General features: G+C 48.3%; 1 long non-coding RNA gene across 3 annotated transcripts; it reads right to left on the bottom strand.

Moving 5' to 3' along the window:
* Positions 1 to 2823: 2823 nt before the first annotated feature.
* LOC113621049 (uncharacterized) lies at positions 2824 to 17637 on the bottom strand. Of its 3 annotated transcripts, none has more exons than XR_003433015.1 (3): positions 17548 to 17637; positions 8430 to 8543; positions 2824 to 4214 (listed from the first exon to the last, which is right to left on the bottom strand). It is a non-coding gene; the product is annotated as an uncharacterized LOC113621049 (long non-coding RNA). The 3 variants fall into 3 exon arrangements; XR_003433014.1 differs by having other exon boundaries at positions 17362 to 17620; XR_003433013.1 differs by having other exon boundaries at positions 16007 to 17620.
* Between the last annotated feature and the right edge of the window lie 102 nt (positions 17638 to 17739).

The raw sequence follows: 17739 nt of genomic DNA on the forward strand, positions 1-17739 counted from the left end.
TAAGACTCTCCAGAAAGTTTTCCTGTCCTTCTGAGCATAAAAGCCGGAGTCTTTACAATGACCCACATGGCCCCACAGGATCTGCCTCTGCCACTTCTCCCATCACATGTTCTCCAGCCACACTGGCCTCCTCACTGTGTCTTGAACACACCTAGCACGTTCCTGCCTCAGGGCATTTGCACTTGCAGTTTCCTCTGCCTGGAATTCTCTTCCCCACTCCAAGTCTCTGCCCACATGACACCTTCTCAATGGCATCTTCCCTAGTCATGCCTTTAAAAACAGCAGTCCCCACCCCCACTTTATTTTCCTCCATAGCACTTTTTACCATTTAACATGTTTGTCTGTTTATTTCTTTACTGTCTGGCTCTCCTCACTGAATGTACGTCTCACGAGAGTAGAGATCTTGTCTTTGCTCTATCCCAAATACAAAAGTACCTGGCATTAAAAAAAAAGAAAGAGAGTGGATATATGTATATATATGTATAACTGAGTCACTTTGCTGTACACCTGAAACTGACACAACATTGTAAATCAACTATACTCCAATAAAAATTTAAGAAAAAAGGTACCTGGCATAGAGCAGTTAGGTGCTTAATTGGGAATTGTTGAGCTACTGAATTGATCTTCCCACCAAACCTCCACTTTTCTCTGTGTTCACCATCTCAGAAAAAGATGCCATCAGTCTCCAGTTCCCGCCGGGGGTCTTATCCGAGATTTATCCCTCTCTGCAGAAATCCACCCCGGATCTTATTGACTCAACTTCCTAAATTTTTTTTTTTTTTTGCGGTACGCGGGCCTCTCACTGTTGTGGCCTCTTCCGTTGCGGAGCACAGGCTCCGGACGCACAGGCTCAGCGGCCATGGCTCACGGGCCCAGTCGCTCCGTGGCATGTGGGATCTTCCTGGACCGGGGCACAAACCCGTGTCCCCTGCATCGGCAGGCGGACTCTCAACCACTGCACCACCAGGGAAGCCCCCTAAGTATTTTTTAAACCATCCACTTCCCACCATCCTTCTGCCACTTCCTTGGTTCTGCCCTTTCACAACAGATGCCAGGAATGCATACAGTAATACACTGAGTTTGCATATTTTGAATTTTTCTGTGTCTTCTCCACCCCTGCCTCTCCCCATCCATCCCCAAGTCCTCCCAACCCGGGCCCCAACCTGCTCCTCCTGTCTCAGGAAACCCTCCACCATTGGCCCAGCTGCCCGAGCCAGGCACCCGGGAGGCATCCTCAGCTCCCCTCTCTGCCAATCTAAGGCCATTCTTTCTATTTTACCTATTTGGATATTTTGGAAAACTGCCCATTTCCTTTCCTCCTCATGGCCACCATTCTAGTCCAGGCCACCACCCCTGGACTTTTATTTGGGTTTTCTTAGCAGCCTCTTAGTCCTGGTCTCCCTGCCTGCTGCCTGGCCTGGGGTGATCTTCCAAAAACACAAGTATGATCACGTGACTCTCCCACTTAAATGAAGCCCTACTCTTTCCCGTGCACCCTCCCTGACTTGCCATCCCCAGCATCCTGCCACATTCAACTTCAGCCATTGCCCAACACCCCGCAACCCACCCCTTGGTCGTGCTGTTCCCTTGGCCTGAAATGCCTTCTCCCTTCTCTGCCTGCCCAATTCCTCTCCCCTCCTAGACCCAGCTCCGAGGTCACTTCCACTGTGAACTCTTCCCTGACCACCCCTTCCCACCTCCCCAGCACTGTGTAATTACCACCTTCCTCACCGGGGGCTCACTCATCCAGTTCTCACGAGCAAGGTCACCCTGGCTGAGATGATTAACAGGTGAAAAAGCAGTTTGGGGGGCCCAAATGGCAAAGGCCTTAGTAAACACCTTCTGTGAATCTGGGACTGTTCCCAGAATCCCAAGGTCAAATGGTAGATGCATGTGGCATGAGAAGAGGGAAATGGGACTGGGAAAGAGAAGGAGAAGGGACGAGAACCAACATGTTTGGAGCAGATTCTATGTTCTCGTGCTAAAGGCTCTGAAGATGCTACTTCATTTAATCATCATCACATCGCTGGGAGGTAGTAGGGATTTTAAAAACAAAGGAACTGGTGTATAGGATTTCCAAAACTAATAAAGGTAGCATTTCAAAGCCGTGGGGGAAAGAAGAGACTATTCAATAGAAGACTTTCATGTGAAATTGGCTATATACTTGGAAACAATCAAGTTGGACCCCTTACACTGCATTAAAACTCCAAATGGAGTAAACACAACCATTTAAGTGATTATTTATGTGAATTTGGGGTAGGGGAGGTCTTTCTCAGCATAACACAGAAGGCGGCCACCAGAAAGGAAAGTACTAAGAGACTTGACTACGTAAAAGTGTAAACGCTTTAGGTCAACAAATTAAGTTAAAAAGACAATGGAAAACTGGGAAAAATACTTCCTACATGTTACCAGAGAGAAATATAGGTTCCTAATCTAAACAGACAATTCACATAGGAAGAAATTTAAATGGGCCAGAGTTCAATTTTTCTAGTAACCAGAGAAATATAAATTAAATCAAATTGAAGTACCATTTAAAATTTACCAAATTAGGGACTTCCCTGGTGGTGCAGTAGTTAAGAATCCACCTGCCAATGTAGGGGACACGGGTTCGAGCCCTGGTCTGGGAAGATCCCACATGCCACGGAGCAACTAAGCCCGTGTGCCACAACTACTGAGCCTGCACTCTAAAGCCCGCGAGCCACAACTGCTCAAGCCCATGCACCTAAAGCCCGTGCTCCGCAACAAGAGAAGCCATTGCAATGAGAAGCCCATGCACTGCAACAAAGAATAGCCCCTGCTCGCTGCAACTAGAGAAAGCCCGTGCGCAGCAATGAAGACCCAATGCAGCCAAAATAAATAAATTAATTAAAAAAATAAATTTTACTAAATTATCAAACATTCATTTTAATAAAACGAGAGCGTCATGGGGCGCCATGGGAGAATGCATCATAAAACTGCCGATGAGAGAAACTGTGACAACCGTAAAGGTTATAAACGTCTTTTGCATTCTAGGGCAGCAGAGGGGATCTGTTTACAGAGACGATCGTCCCTTTGTTCTGGATTGTCTTGGAAAGACCACTTTCTTGAGCCCTCTTGGTCAGGCAGCTGTGAAGTAAGAGCTTCCTGCTGTTCTTGGGGACGCCCAAAGACAGCTGCTTTAGACTAAGATGTTAAGTATTCTATTCAGTTATATAAACTGGGTCAGCTAGTTAAAGAACTTTTTCTCCCCCCTTAATCTCGATTTTGGACTGCTCTGTGCAGGAGGGTGTAGGAGAAGGAGGTGAAGCAAGCTTTAGACGGGAGGCCAGGATTTCTTCTCCCCTGGGGTGGGGGGATGGGGAGGTCTACATGCTGGGCAATAGGGACCCAGTCAAGGGCACTGAGCCCCTGCACAGAGGCCAGTGGGGGCTAAGAAGAAAGCAGGCATGTGGCCCCCGTGAAGAATCCCAGACTGTGGACTTCCAGTTTATTTTTAATTTTTAAATATTTATTTATTTATTTGGCTGTGCTGGGTCTTTAGTTGCGGCCTGTGGACTCTTAGTTACGGCATGTGGGATCTAGTTCCCTGACCAGGGATCGAACCCAGGCCCCCCTGCATTGGGAGCACGGAGTCTTAACCACTGGACCACCAGGGAAGTCCCTGATCTCTGATTTACATCTGTCTTTTGTTCTCCCCAAACCTGCAGCCAGGTTTTGTCAGGTTGGTGGTAGCTGTGTTTTAGGGAATTCAGGGGGGGTGCTGAGCCCAGAGAAGCCATCCTGAGAGCTGAAGCCTGGAGATGTCACCAGATGGCAGGAGGTTACCCATTTCTGGGGAGAAGGGCAGTGGTCCAGAGGAAGGGAGGTGGCCAAGGTGACGAGTGGCAACCAGGTCAGAGCAGGAAACAGAAAGCATGGCTTGGAAGTCACTGGCAAAGTGAGCCTTGGAAGGCGTGGTCTCCCGGGCTGACGCTTAGGTGATTTTCACTTCAGTATTAGAGAGCAGAGTGGCCCAGGGGATGCAGAATCCCAGGACCCCTGGCTGCAGGTTGGAGGCAGGAGAACAAGCCCTTTTATATGCTGGGTGACTGGAAACTGCACCTGCAAACTGGAAGACAATTTTCCAATTGCAGCAAAACCTTTTAAAAATGTGCATCTTCTGACCCGACAAAACCATTTCCTGGAGTTTATCAGAAGGTCAAAGAAAGGTAACTGTACAGCAGGGATCTGTGAACCTGGATGGGGAACAAAAACACGACACCTTTATTTCCAGGAACATCTCGATGAAATTTAGCACTTCCTTCACTTACAAATATAGGCAGCAAACCACAGTAGAATTAGCCATACCTGTGGCTTTGCTGTCAACAGAAATCACAGCGTTGCAGAAATCAGAGCATCAGCCACTCATCACCATTTCAGAGTTCCATCATTATTAGCCCCGCTATGGGATCTTGCTATTAAATGCATTCATAAGAAGCACAGCCATAAGTACAACCCATTTTCTTTTGTTTCATAAGACTATTTTTTAGAGCAGGTTCAGGTTTACGTAAAAGTTGAGTGGTGATCATTTTGAAATGTACAGAAATATCGAATCACTCTGCTGTGCACCAAGAACTAACATAGTATTGTAGGTCATTATATTTCAAAAACAACTGAACAAACTCATAGAAAAAGAGATCAGATTTGTGGCAGGGGTGGGGGGGTGGGGAAAGGGGGAATTGGATGAAGGTGATCAAAAGTACAAACTTCCAGTTATAAGATAAATAAGTACTAGGGATGTAATGCACAACCTGATAAATATAATGAATGCTGCTGTATGTTACATATGAAAAGTTTTGAAGGAAGTAAATCCTAAGAGTTCTCATCACAAGGAAAACAACTTTTTTCTATTTTTTTAAATTTTGTATCTATATGAGACGATGGATATTCACTAAACTTACTGGGGTCATCATTTCATGATGTATGTTAGTCAAATCACTATGTTGTACACTTTAAACTTATACAGTGCTGTGCGTCAGTAATATCTCAGTAAAACCGAAAGAAAATAAAATTGAGCAGGAGGGAATTCCCTGGTGACCCAGTGGTTAGGACTTGGCGCTTTCACTGCCAAGGGCCCGGGTTCAATCCCAGGTTGGGGAACTAAGATCCCACAAGCCACGCTGCGTGGCCAAAAAAAAAAAAAAAAAAAAAATTAAAATTGAGCAGGAAGGGACTTCCCTGGTGGTGCAGTGGTTAAGAATCCGCCTGCCGATGCAGGGGACACGGGTTCGAGCCCTGGTCCGGGAAGATCCCACATGCCACGGAGCAACTAAGCCCATTAGCCGTAACTACCAAGCGTGTGCTCTAGAGCCTGTGAGCCACAACTACTGAGCCCGCGCGCCTCAACAAAGAGTAGCCCCCGCTCGCCACAACTAGAGAAAGCCCGTGTGCAGCAACGAATTCCCAACGCAGCCAAAAATAAATAAATAAAAATTTTAAAAAGTGTTAACAAAAATTGGGCTTCCTTGGTGGCGCAGTGGTTGAGAGTCCGCCTGCCGATGCAGGGGACACGGGTTCGTGCCCCGGTCTGGGAAGATCTCACATGACGCGGAGCGGCTGGGCCCGTGAGCCATGGCCGTTGAGCCTGCACGTCCGGAGCCTGTGCTCCGCAACGGGAGAGGCCACAACAGTGAGAGGCCCGCGTACCGGGGAAAAAAAAGAAAAAAAAAAAAAATTGAGCAGGAAATACAGAAAGTTCCCACATACTTCTCATCTCACTGCCCCCAGAGTTTACCCTATTATTAATGTCCTGCATTACTGATACATTTGTCACCATTGTTAAACCAATAATGATGCATTATTATTACTACTTTGAAAAAATTTGTTTTGCTGAAGTACAGTTGTGTTAATTTCTACTGTACAGCAAAGTGATTCAGTTATACATATATATATTCTTTTTTATATTCTTTTCCATTATGGTTTATCACAGGATATCGAATATAGTTCCCTGCTCTGTACAGTAGGACCTTGTTGTTTACCCATTCTATATATAATAGTTTTCATCTGCTAACCCCAAACTCCCAATCCCTCCCTCCCCCATCCCCCTTCTCCCTTGGCAACCACAAGTCTGTTCTCTATGTCTGTGTGTCTGTTTCTGTTTCATAGATAAGTTCATTTGTGTTATATTTTAGATTCCACATATAAGTGATATAAAATGGTATTTATCTTTCTCTTCCTGACTTACTTCACTTAGTATGATAATCTCTAGGCCCATCCATGTTGCTGCAAATGGCATTATTTCAATCTTTTTTATGTCTGAGTAGTATTTCATTGTATATATGAATGATACATTATGCTTAACTAAAGTCCACAGTTTACATCAGGGTTCACTCTTTATGTTGCACATTCTATGGGTTTTGACAAATGCATAATGTCACGTATCCACCATTACAGTACCATATAGAATATTTGCATTGCCCTAGAAATGCCCTGTGCTTCACCTATTCCTCCCTTCCTCTCTCTTCCTGAACCCCTGGAACCACTGATTTTTTACTGTGTCTAGTTCTGCCTTTTCCAGAATGTCATATAGCTGGTATCATACAGTACGTGGCCTTTTCAGACTGGCTTCGTTACTTAACAATATGCAGTTAAGGTTACCCCACGTCTTTTCATGAAGCTTAATAGCTCTTTTTTTTTTTTTTGGCCGTGCTGTGCGGCTTGCAGGATCTTAATTCCTTGACTGGGGATTGAACCCCCGGCCACAGCAGTGAAAAGTGCAGAGTCCTAACCACTGGAACGCCAGGGAAGTCCCAATAGCTCATTTCTTTTTATCTCTGATAATATTTCCTTGTCTGGATTCCCACAGTTCTTTATCCATTCATCTACTGAAGGATATCTTGGTTGCTTCAGTTTTGGCAATCATGAATAAAGCTTCTATAAATATCCATGTGCAGGTTTTTGTGTGGATGTAATTTTCAACTCATTTAGATAAATACTAAGGTGCGCAATTACTGGATCATATTGTGAAACTATGTTTAACTCTGTAAGAAACCACCAAACTGTCTTCCAAAGTGTCTGTGCCGTTTTGCATTCCCACCAGCAATGAAGGAAAATTCCTCTTGTTCTACATCCTTGCGAGCATTTGGTGGTGTCAGTGTTTTGGATTTTAGACATTCTAATAAGTATGTAGTGGTAACTCATTGTTGTTTAATTTGCAGTTCCCCAAAGACATGTGGAGCATCTTTTCACATGCTTATTTGCCATTTCTGCTCCAGGTTTAATCATAAGCTTAGGTGATGCTTTCTGTAGGAAGACTATCCTCCCCCACTGTTATCAGTTAGCCTTTGCTGTGTAACACACTATTCCAAAACTCAATATTTATTTCTATTTATTTATTTGGTTGTGCCGGGTCTTAGTTGCGGCAGGCGGGCTGCTTAGTTGAGGCTCCAGGGCTCCTTAGTTGCAGCACATGGGCTCCTTAGTTGTGGCATGCAAACTTTTAGTTGCAGCATGCATGCGGGACCTAGTTCCCTGACCAGGGATCGAACCCGGGCCCCCTGCCTTGGGAGTGCAGAGTCTTAGCCACTGCTCCACCAAGGAAGTCCCAAAACTCAGTGGTTTAAAATAAACTCACACATCTGTGGGTGTTACGGGGTTCAGCTGAACGTGGCTGGGCGGGGCTGGGTGGGGCTGGGTGCTTCAGGCCACAGCCAGCCTGAAGACCCGTGGGCTGCTCTGTTCCATGGGTCTCACACCTTCTTTGGACCGCTGTAGCCCAATTTTACAACATATTTTGATAAATGTGTTTCAGGATAATTGGTTTCCTTTGCAAACTTTGGTATATTATTTTATGCATTTTAAAATATTATTTTTGGGGGGTGGCAGGCTTCTTCTGGTGGCCAGGGGCTCTCTTGCACAGAGAAGGTTAAGAAATCTTGGTCTACAGGGATACACCATGCAACCTGGAGTTGAATCCTGAGGAGCAGGAAACAACCAAGACATCATGCGAGGGAAACTGGTTAATTAATCTTGGTTGTATCTTTACAATGGAATACCATGAGGGAAATAAGAACTTTATTGTAGAAGAATAATGAAATAAAACATTAAAATTATATTCAGTGGAAAAAACAGGTTATAAAATAATATGTACAGTGCTATCCAACTGCTTCCCTGCACCCCTGGTACCTACTGACCTGCTTTTGGTGACTACAGTTTTGCCTAAGAATTACTCATTAAAGAAAATAAACAATTGATGAGATGTTTAGAGAAGTTAGCTGAATTCCCTAAGGTTGGGCACCTCCTCCGGGAAGCCTTTCGGATTCTCCATCCTCTTTATTCCTCCCCGCCCCCACCCCATCCAGCGTGTCTGTCCTTCTACGCCAAACCCAGGGTGTGTTTTTACTAATCACTGATTCAGGTTCATCTCTCTCTCTCCATTTGCTTCTCAAGGGCAGGGGCTCCATGTTACTTACCTTTCAACCTCCAGCACCTTCTATAGCAGCAACAAGGCCATTTATGGAGTACTCATTGGGTGCCGGGTGCATGCAAAACTCCTCACCGATGTCTATTCTATCTTCCCAGCAATCCTGAAAAGAGGATGGTAAAATTCCTTCCATTTAACTGATGAGACAAAGAAAGCTCAGAGAGGTTAAGCAACTCATCTGAGGTCACACAGTAAAGGGCTGAGCTGGGACTTGAACCAGGTCTGTCTGAGTCCAGAGTCGTGCATATACCGCCCTCTCTAAGGGTCTGATGCACGGTAGGTGCTAGGTAGGTATTTGTTGAATGAGTGGCTGGTTGGAGGGCCACGCAGCTAGCAGTGTTCTAGCTGAGACTCAAACACCGGTCCTGCTTTTTCCATAGCCCTCTGGATGCTCAGGAAAGACACCTTTTGCCCTTTTCTTTGTCAGTTCTGACCGTCTTCCAGCAAACTCCCCTTCCTTTGGGCTCCTGAAGCCTGGGGTGGGCACTGGGGGTCTGGGGTGCTCAGGGAGGGGTCTGGAGCACCGGAAAGGAGAGGCCTTGTCTCCAGGAGCTGCCAGGTGGGGAAACAGCCTGCCTGGCAGATGGGCAGCCTGGTGGCACCGGGCTGGACTCAAGGAGGACCTGCTTCCCTTGGACGGCTCGGAAGCCAGGAGTCTCCACAGACAGAGCTGAGGGGCAGATGCAGGAGGGAGGTCACGACTGGGCCCCGGGGGTGGCTGGCCAGAGGAGTCCCCCGCACAGATATCCTCCAGAGGGTTGAGCCACAGGAGGCAGGGACAGGAGCCACAGGACATGGTGTTGTCCGCGAGCACCCGGCCATGGTCAGGAGCTGGAACCGAGCTGGGGAAGGATCCCAGCCTCGGTCATGCTGCTGGCTGGGGGCCGGGGCACATTCCTGCCGGAGTCGGCTTCCTCTTGTCACGCTGGGCCATTTCCAGGGGTTGGCAGGGACCAGAGGAAGTCAGATCCACCCGGGGCTCCAAGGGGCCTGCGTTCACATCCTGGCTCTGCCACATTCTAGCTGCCACTTCAACTCCCCGGGCCTCAGTCTCCCTCTCTGTAATAAGAGCACCACCCTGCCTTTCCCAGTTTGGACATCTTTGCATACATTCCCCCACGTGTTGTGAACCCATGACAACACTGTGAAGTAGGTATTACGGCTCCACTTTAGAGAGGAATTCACACCGTCATATCGGATTAGAGGCCCACCTGACTCCAGTATGATCACATATTAACATATTACATCTGGGACTTCCCTGGCGGTCCAGTGGTTAAGACTTCGTGCTTCCACTGCAGGGGGCGTGGGTTCGATCCCTGATTGGGGAACTAAGATCCCACATGCCAGGCAGCACGGCCAAAACAAAACAAAACAAAACATATTACAGCTGCAACGACCTATTTTCACATAAGGTCACATTCTGAGGTACTGGGGATTAGGACTTCATGAATCTGGGGGGACACGATTCAACCCATAACAACACTGTCATGAAGTAGGGGGTCACAAAGACAGCCCTTGAAGCAAAGGAGCTCCACTGCTTCCTAGCTGTGTGACCTTGGGCAAGTGACCTAACTTCTCTGGGCTTCATTTCTCATGACTGTAAAATAGGGATTGTGCATATCACTGACAGACGGCTCCAGCTGCTGCCTTTCCAGATCCACCCTCATGTTCCTGCCAAGGTTGCAGGAATGGACTGCTCCTAACTAGTGACTGAGCAGAGGGGAGCTAACTCGGGCTGGTCCCCACGAGACACAGGACGCCTTTAACGAGGACTCTCCAGGTTAGTCTCCTGACACTTTCCTATGACTGCAATACCTACCATCTGAGACCCTTCTTACTCAACCCCCCGCCCCCCACCCCCACCCCCAGGAGTCAGACCTTCAGACCTGCATCATGGTCTGATGGCATATCCCAGACAGGGGTAATAGTAACACATTCCACGGGAGTGGTTATGACAACCCTGCACACGAAGTAATATGTGTAAAGCACTGAGAAAAGTGCTTGGCACTTGGTACGTGCTCAATAAAAGTTCATTCATTCACAAAGCATTTATTTAGTGTCTGCTATGTGTGAAACACTGGGGTTGCAGAGATGAGTAAAACCTAGTCCCGGCTTTCAAAGAGGTCACAGCATCTTTGAAGAGGTAAACCAAAGTGAAGATAGCAGTAGTGCACAGAGAAATTGAGAGCACGACGTGGAGGTGAGCATTCTGGAAATGATCGTAAAGGAGTAATTCAGGGGAAAGTAAAGCTGCGAACGTGAGGACGCCTGGGGCTTTCTCCACCACCCACAATCCACCCCGCGCCCAGGAATCACAGAGATCAGAACGATCAGCGTCAAATCCAGATCTGATCACATCCTTCCCCAGCTGCCAGGCACCTGGAGGCCCCCAGACACTTACGGATCACGAAGCACCGCTGGTCCTGCCCCTGCCTCTGCTCCAGCTTTGGCTCAGCCTCACCAACACTGAAGCCAGACAGACCATCGCTTCAGGCGTTAGCTGCCACCTTTCTTTCTCTGCCAGTTGTATGCTCTTGCAGGTACCTCTGCCTGGAACACCCTTCCCTTCCATATCATTTGACCACCTCCTATGTATCCTTCAGGCCTCAGCTAAGATGTCACTTCCTCTGGGAAGCCTTCCCTGATTTCCTAAGTCAGAGGAGGTGGCCCTCTTCTGGGTCCCCTAGCCCCATGCTAGCCCTGTCACACTGCTCTGCCAGGGTCTGGTTCCTTGTCTGTTTCCTTGCAGGACTGTGAGTTCCTTCAGGGCAGGAACTGTGTTTACATTTCTATTTTTAATTTTTTATGAAAAATTTCAAACATACACCAAAAAGGGAGAGAACAGCACCACAAAATCCCATTCACGCATCACCCCAGATTATACTGATTTTGTCCCACAGGTTCTATCTCTCTCCCCTTGTTTTCTTTTTTCCCCTTTGCTAAAATTGTAAAGCAAATCATTCCCTCCCCCCCGCCATGTATTTCACTGTGCTTCTCTAAGAAATTGAATGAATGGTTTTCAATCACATGAATGACTGCTGCCAAGCTGTTTATAATAGCCCCCAGCTGGAAACACGCTTATCAGCTAACATTTGAAAATGAGGGGGTGCTCAGAGGACTCTAATGCATCCTTTCAGATGGTCAGTATGAAGACCACACAGCCCCATGGCAAAACGCCTGTGACCAAGAAAAGCCCAGAAAGGCAGAGAGCGCAGCCCAAGGTGGTCTCTGCATTCCCTTTTGGCAACCAGGCCAAAATATCTGCCTGGGTTCCCAGCCAGAATGGAGAAGGCAGAAAGGAAGGTGAGGATGAGGGTGGTTGGATGTGGGCGAATCTGCGATTCTCTCTTCCAAGTATTCTTCAGCGTCTTTAACAGCACCTTTCCAAGCTGTTACCTGCAAGCCAGATTCGCCAGGGCTGTGTGTGAGGCTGAACAAAGGACTGATGGCATCTGCTGGCTCCGTGGGGAGCTTGCTGGAGCCACGGAAAGCCGTGCTGAAGACCTCATGACAAAGGGCGGATCCAACCCCCAGGCACAGCCCTTCTCAGTTCCCAGAAGGTGGCCAACGAGCTGCACGGCTGTTTGTTCTGCATGGCTGTTTGTTCTTCTGCTGTTGGGGGTTTGGAAAGGCCACGGTGTGGTGGCACGGAGTTATCTGATGTCCTGGGCCATGTGTGTGCTTCATCGCGCATCGGGGCCCTTGTCCCTGCCAGGTGGCTTGCCCACCTGGGCACCTGGAGCTTGCTCTGGCCGTTTAAACAGTTATCAAGGTCAGCAGTTGTGACATCTTTGTTCCTTGGCAGAAGCATGACTTGGACTGCTGGCAAACCCTGACCCACAGGGTTGTCCTGGGGAAAACAGGATCCACTTTACAGCTTGGTTCCCAGGCACGGTGACCCCAGAGAAGGGGGCCTGTCCCAGCAGACTTCCTTGGATCCACCCCTACCCCTTGGGAGCTCAGTGTCCTGCAAACAGGAGGCGCTGACTTAATGCTTGTTCTCCCAGGTGCCATGCTGAGCCCGGCGTCTTTTTGCTCCCTGGAAGATCAGACTCGAGGGATTTTGGAAAAAGGACCCATCATAGTGCATTGGTTAGGGGGTCAGGGGTGGAAAGAGGCATTGGGGGGTTATCTAGAAGCCCCAAGTCTAGCCCCAGCTCCCCTGTAAGTCACTTGAGGACCTTGGGACTGCCTGTCCCCCACCTGCCTCATCTACCAATGTATCCATTCATCTCTGACTCTTCAATCAATTAGATGCCACACACGGTCCCTGAGAAGCTTCCCCAGGGCCTACGAGGAGACCCAGAGCTGAAATGCCATAGTTCCCGTCCTCGGAAAGGTCACTCCAAACAATAACTGTGTGGTTTTTTTTTGCGGTACACGGGCCTCTCATTGCCGTGGCCTCTCCCGCCGCGGAGCACAGGCTCCGGACGCGCAGTCTCAGCAGTCATGGCTCATGGGCCCAGCCGCTCCGCGGCATGTGGGATCTTCCCGGACCTGGGGATGAACCCGTGTCCCCTGCATCGGCAGGTGGACTCTCAACCACTGCGCCACCAGGGAAGCCCTGTGGTTTTAAATGATCAAAAAATGACTGAGGGAGTGATTCTTGGTGAGGGAATTGATGGGGTTCAGGGCAGGCCGCCTCCAAACATGCCACTCTGGCATATTGATTATTTTGAATTAAAGTTTCTTGGGAAACAGCCAGTGCGAGAACATGCTTACCCTCCTTTGTCCCCCTGAAAAAGCAGGAAATAAATCTCCCATGTGAAGATACCCTCTACCAGGAGGAGAGGAGGCATGCCTATCGCCAGAGATAGCGAATTCAAGGTCTCAAGGCCAAGAAGGCTGTATAAACAAACTTTGTTACTTCTTCATTAATTTGCTACCCCAAGCAAAAAGGCTTCCGTGTTGTCAAATCTTCACAAGTGATTGTTTCTTTGCCTACAAGGTATAAAAGCTGCCTGCGTTAGTCACTTCTTTGAGCTTCATGTTTGGGGCTCCTGGACGTTCGAAATTAAATTTGATTGTTTTTCTCCTGTTGATCTGTCTTATGCCAATTTAATTATATTAGACCAGCCAAAGAGAACCTAGAAGGGCAGAGGGAAATTTTTCCTCCCCTACAGGATCAAGAAAAATGTCAAGGGCTTTCATTTGCTAAGGGTCTTGAAGATGGAGCAGAAGTTCACCGGGCAGGCAAGTGTGGGAACCCCAGAGACAAAGACGGAGGCAGGAAACACGTGGTTGTCTGAGAAACTTGAAGAAGTTATGCCGAGGCTTAGCTGGGAAGGGCCTTGGCGGGTCTGCTTACTTCACTGGTTGCCAGGAAAGGCCTTGGTGTCTCCTACTAACGTGTTTTTACCCACAACAGCAGGACACTTTTTTTTTTTTTAATTTTGTTTATTTGTTTTTGGCTGCGTTGGGTCTTCGTTGCTGCGCACAGGCTTTCTCTAGTTGTGGCGAACAGGCGCTACTCTTTCTTGCGGTGCACAGGCTTCTCATTGCGGTGGCTTCTCTTGTTGCGAAGCACGGGTTCTAGGCGCACAGGCTTCAGTAGTTGTGGCACGTGGGCTCAGTAGTTGTGGCTTGCGGGCTCTAGAGCGCAGGCTCAGTAGCTGTGGCACACGGGCTTAATTGCTCCACGGCATGTGGGATCTTCTCAGACCAGGGCTCGAACCCGTGTCCCCTGCATTGGCAGGCGGATTCTTTTTTTTTTTTTTTTTTTTGCGTTACGCGGGCCTGTCACTGCTGTGGTCTCTCCCGTTGCGGAGCACAGGCTCCAGACGCGCAGGCTCAGCGGCCATGGCTCACGGGCCCAGCCGCTCCGCGGCATGTGGGATCTTCCCAGACCGGGGCACGAACCCATGTCCCCTGCATCGGCAGGCAGACTCTCAACCACTGCGCCACCAGGGAAGCCCTAGCAGGCGGATTCTTAACCACTGTGCCACCAGGGAAGTCCCAGCAGGACACTTCTGACACCAAGTGTGTGGTTCCCCCAGCCAGCAATTCTCCAGCTCTCTGCAGACACCAATGGGGTGCCCTGTAATTTAATTCATTCTAATGCTAAGTGCCTGGAGTCAGTGCAGACCCCACAGGTTAAGGGCCGAGTACACAAGACCGTCCCCCTCTTCAGTTGCAAGTACAGATTCCTCAGGTTACCCACATTTCTGTACAATTTGGCTACAAATCAGGGATTCCCTCCACCCCCTCCTCACCTTTCATAATTTGCTATAACAGCTCACATAATTCAGGGAAACACCTTACTTCTGCCGGTTTATTACAAAGGATACAAACAGCTACATGAAGAGGTACATAGGGTAAGATCTGGTAGGGTCCACAGAGAACAGAGCTTCTGTCCCCATGGAGTTTGGGGTGTACCACGCTCCCAGGAAGTGCTTGTACTCACAACTCAGAAGCTCTCCAAACCCCTTCATTTAGGGTTTTTATGGAGGTTCCATTACATAGGCATGAATGATGAAATCACTGGCCACTGGTGATTAACTCAATTTCCAGCCCCTCTCCCCTCCCTGGGGCAGGGGAGGGGGGACTGAAAGTTCCAATCCTCTAATCACAAGGTTGGTCCCTCTGCGATTAACCCCCAACCTGAAGTTATCTAGGGGCCTCCAGACACCAGTCATTCATTAACCGTAAACTCCAGTACAGTGGAAAGCTGCTTGTTAAGAAAAACAAAAGATGCTCCTATCACCTCTGTCAGGAAATTTCAAAACCCTTTCAGAAGCTCTGCGCTAGGAACTGGGACGAAGACGAAATATACATGTCTTACTATATCACAACATTGCAGAGTCAGACCTGAGTTCAAAATCCTGACATTTCTATGTTGGATGACTTGCTGAATTGGAGTTTCCTGCTTTATAAATTAGGAGATTACAATACGTATCTCACCAGGTTGGAGTGAGAAGTAAATAAGTGTATGATGAAAAAACATCCAACAAGTTCCTGGCATCCAGTAGATGCTCAATGCGTGTTTATTCTCTTTTAAAAAATTAAAGTTTACTCTGAATGTAATAAACATCAGCACCTACCACAGGTCAGGTCTCCCTGTGGCATCTCATTTAATCCTTGCAGTCATTCTGTCAGGTAGATTATCACTCTCATTCTACAGAGGAGGATACTGAGGCTCAGAGAGGGCAGGTGGCTTGTTCAAGGTCACACAGGCGACAGGATATGGAGCCGGAATTAGAATGGAGTGGGCTGGACTCCAAATCTTAATTCTTTCCAGACTCTTCCTCAACAGACAAACCACCAGGCCTCAGCAACCCCGTTCATGGCAGAGACTGCACATAAGCTCCTGGTATCCATTTCCCAATCTTTTTTCAGTAACAGAAACTGTAGTTGGTCACTTTGTAGCTCAGTCCAAAGCCTTCATTTCCTGACCTCCCTTTCAGTGAGATATGGCCATGGGGCTAGGTTACTGCCATTCAGATGTAAGGAGAAGCATCATGAGGAACCTCTGAAGTCTCCTTAAAAGGGAAGGGAGATTGCTTGCAAGTAAATGTTGATTTGAAAAAAAAAAAAAAAAGGAGGAGGAAGCAAATGCCATCTTCCTACCTTTCTCTTTCCTTCCTGCTGGATGAACTCAGACTAAATGACTGGAGCTCAAGCAGTCATCTTGGGCCATGTGAAGCTGTGCTGGTAGGACAGCAAGATGGTGAATCACCGTCCCAGTCCTAGACTGCCTCCCTCTTCCCTCTTCTGAATATCAGCTCTTCTCTATTAAGCCTTTACTTCAGCATTTAAACAGGCTCAAGTTTCTCCCAACCTAAAAGAAAAAACTCTTCTCAAACCCATGTTCCCTCCCACCAACTGGGAAGAACCACCTATTCTCAAGGTTTTTGTGTCTCCATTTCCCAGCCATTCCTCAACTCACTGCATGTGGGTTTCTGTCCTACCATTCCATCCGAATTGCCTGGGCCAAGGGCCTCCGAACAGCTAAATCTAACAGGCTTTCTTCGGTTACCTTCTAACTGGATCTCTCAGAAGCATGTCATGTTGCTCCCCATGCCCCCCTCATCTTGGGTTCTGTGCCACCTCTGCTCCCCCTGCCTCTCTAGCTGCTCACTCTCTGTTGGCTTTGCTTACTAACCCGCTGCTCTGAGCTCTAGTCTTCTCTAAGGAATGATCTGACTTCTTTTCTTGCATGTCTCAAAAGCAACTCAAACTCAACATATCCAGGGAATTCCCTGGCGGTCCAGTGGTTAGGACTCTGCGCTTTCACTGCCGAGGGCCGGGGTTCAATCCCTGGTCGGGCAACTAAGATCCCACAAGCCACGCTGCGCAGCCAGAAAAACCCAACATGTCGAAAATGAACATTCTCCCTCTCCTCAGACCTAGTTGTTCTTGCCAGAAATCTGGGAGAATCTTTGACACGTCTCTTCCCACCATCACCCACAACCAATCCGTGGTCAAGCCCTGACGATTTCATCTCCTAAATAAAGTTCACCGCCATCAGCTGACACAAACCACTCTAGGGACTGTTGCCTGGATCCAGTACAACATTCTCCTAATTGGTCTTTCTGTCTCCACGCCAATCCTCTTCTAAACACCAATTTTGTACACAGTAGTCAAAGGGATCTTTCTACCAACAGGGTCATGTCAATGGCTTGCTCAGAAGTCAACAACTTTCCTTTATCCTCCAGACAAATAGCCCAACTCCTGCCTGGGGCTAGCGAGGTCAGAGCCTGCCCCCTACCCCCTTCATCTCACTCCCCCTCCATCTCTGTTCCAGCCACAGCGGCCTTCGGTGACACCCATGCTTCCTGAACCCACCCGCTCCCTTTCCTCGTGCCTTGTGCACTAGCTGTCCCCTCCAGCCCTTCCTTGTCGCCAGTTACCTGCCACACTGCCACGCCTGCCACATGCATAAACTCCCTTCCCAGTAAGCAGCAGCATTCGAAATGACTTACGCATGTAAATGTTGTCCTTCCCAATTAACATGTTAGCTTTTGGAGGGCCTGTCTTGCTTGCTGCTTCACCCCAAAGGGCCAGGCACAGTCACCCAATGAATATTTATTGAGTGAATGAATAATTCGCCCTCTCCCGCCCCCATAGTGCTCATAAAGTACCCTAATCCAGGGTCTTAGGAGCCCCACCTGAAAGGGATCCTGAAGAAAGTTCTGTAAATAAAGATGAAGAGGGGCTACTACATAAGGAAGCCGTCCTTCCCTTTCTCTTACGGGAGAAAGGGTGGAAGAGCGCGCCTGCGCACTCGCTTCCCTACGGCCGCATCCTACTTCGGCCGTAGGGTGGCGCTGGGCTCAAGCTTCCTGGTAGCGCGGTCCTCC

The sequence above is a fragment of the Aethalodelphis obliquidens genome, unplaced genomic scaffold (genome assembly GCF_003676395.1).
Source record: "Aethalodelphis obliquidens isolate GAN/ISIS:26980383/991018 unplaced genomic scaffold, ASM367639v1 scaffold8, whole genome shotgun sequence".
In the NCBI taxonomy this organism is placed as follows: Eukaryota; Metazoa; Chordata; class Mammalia; order Artiodactyla; family Delphinidae; genus Aethalodelphis; species Aethalodelphis obliquidens.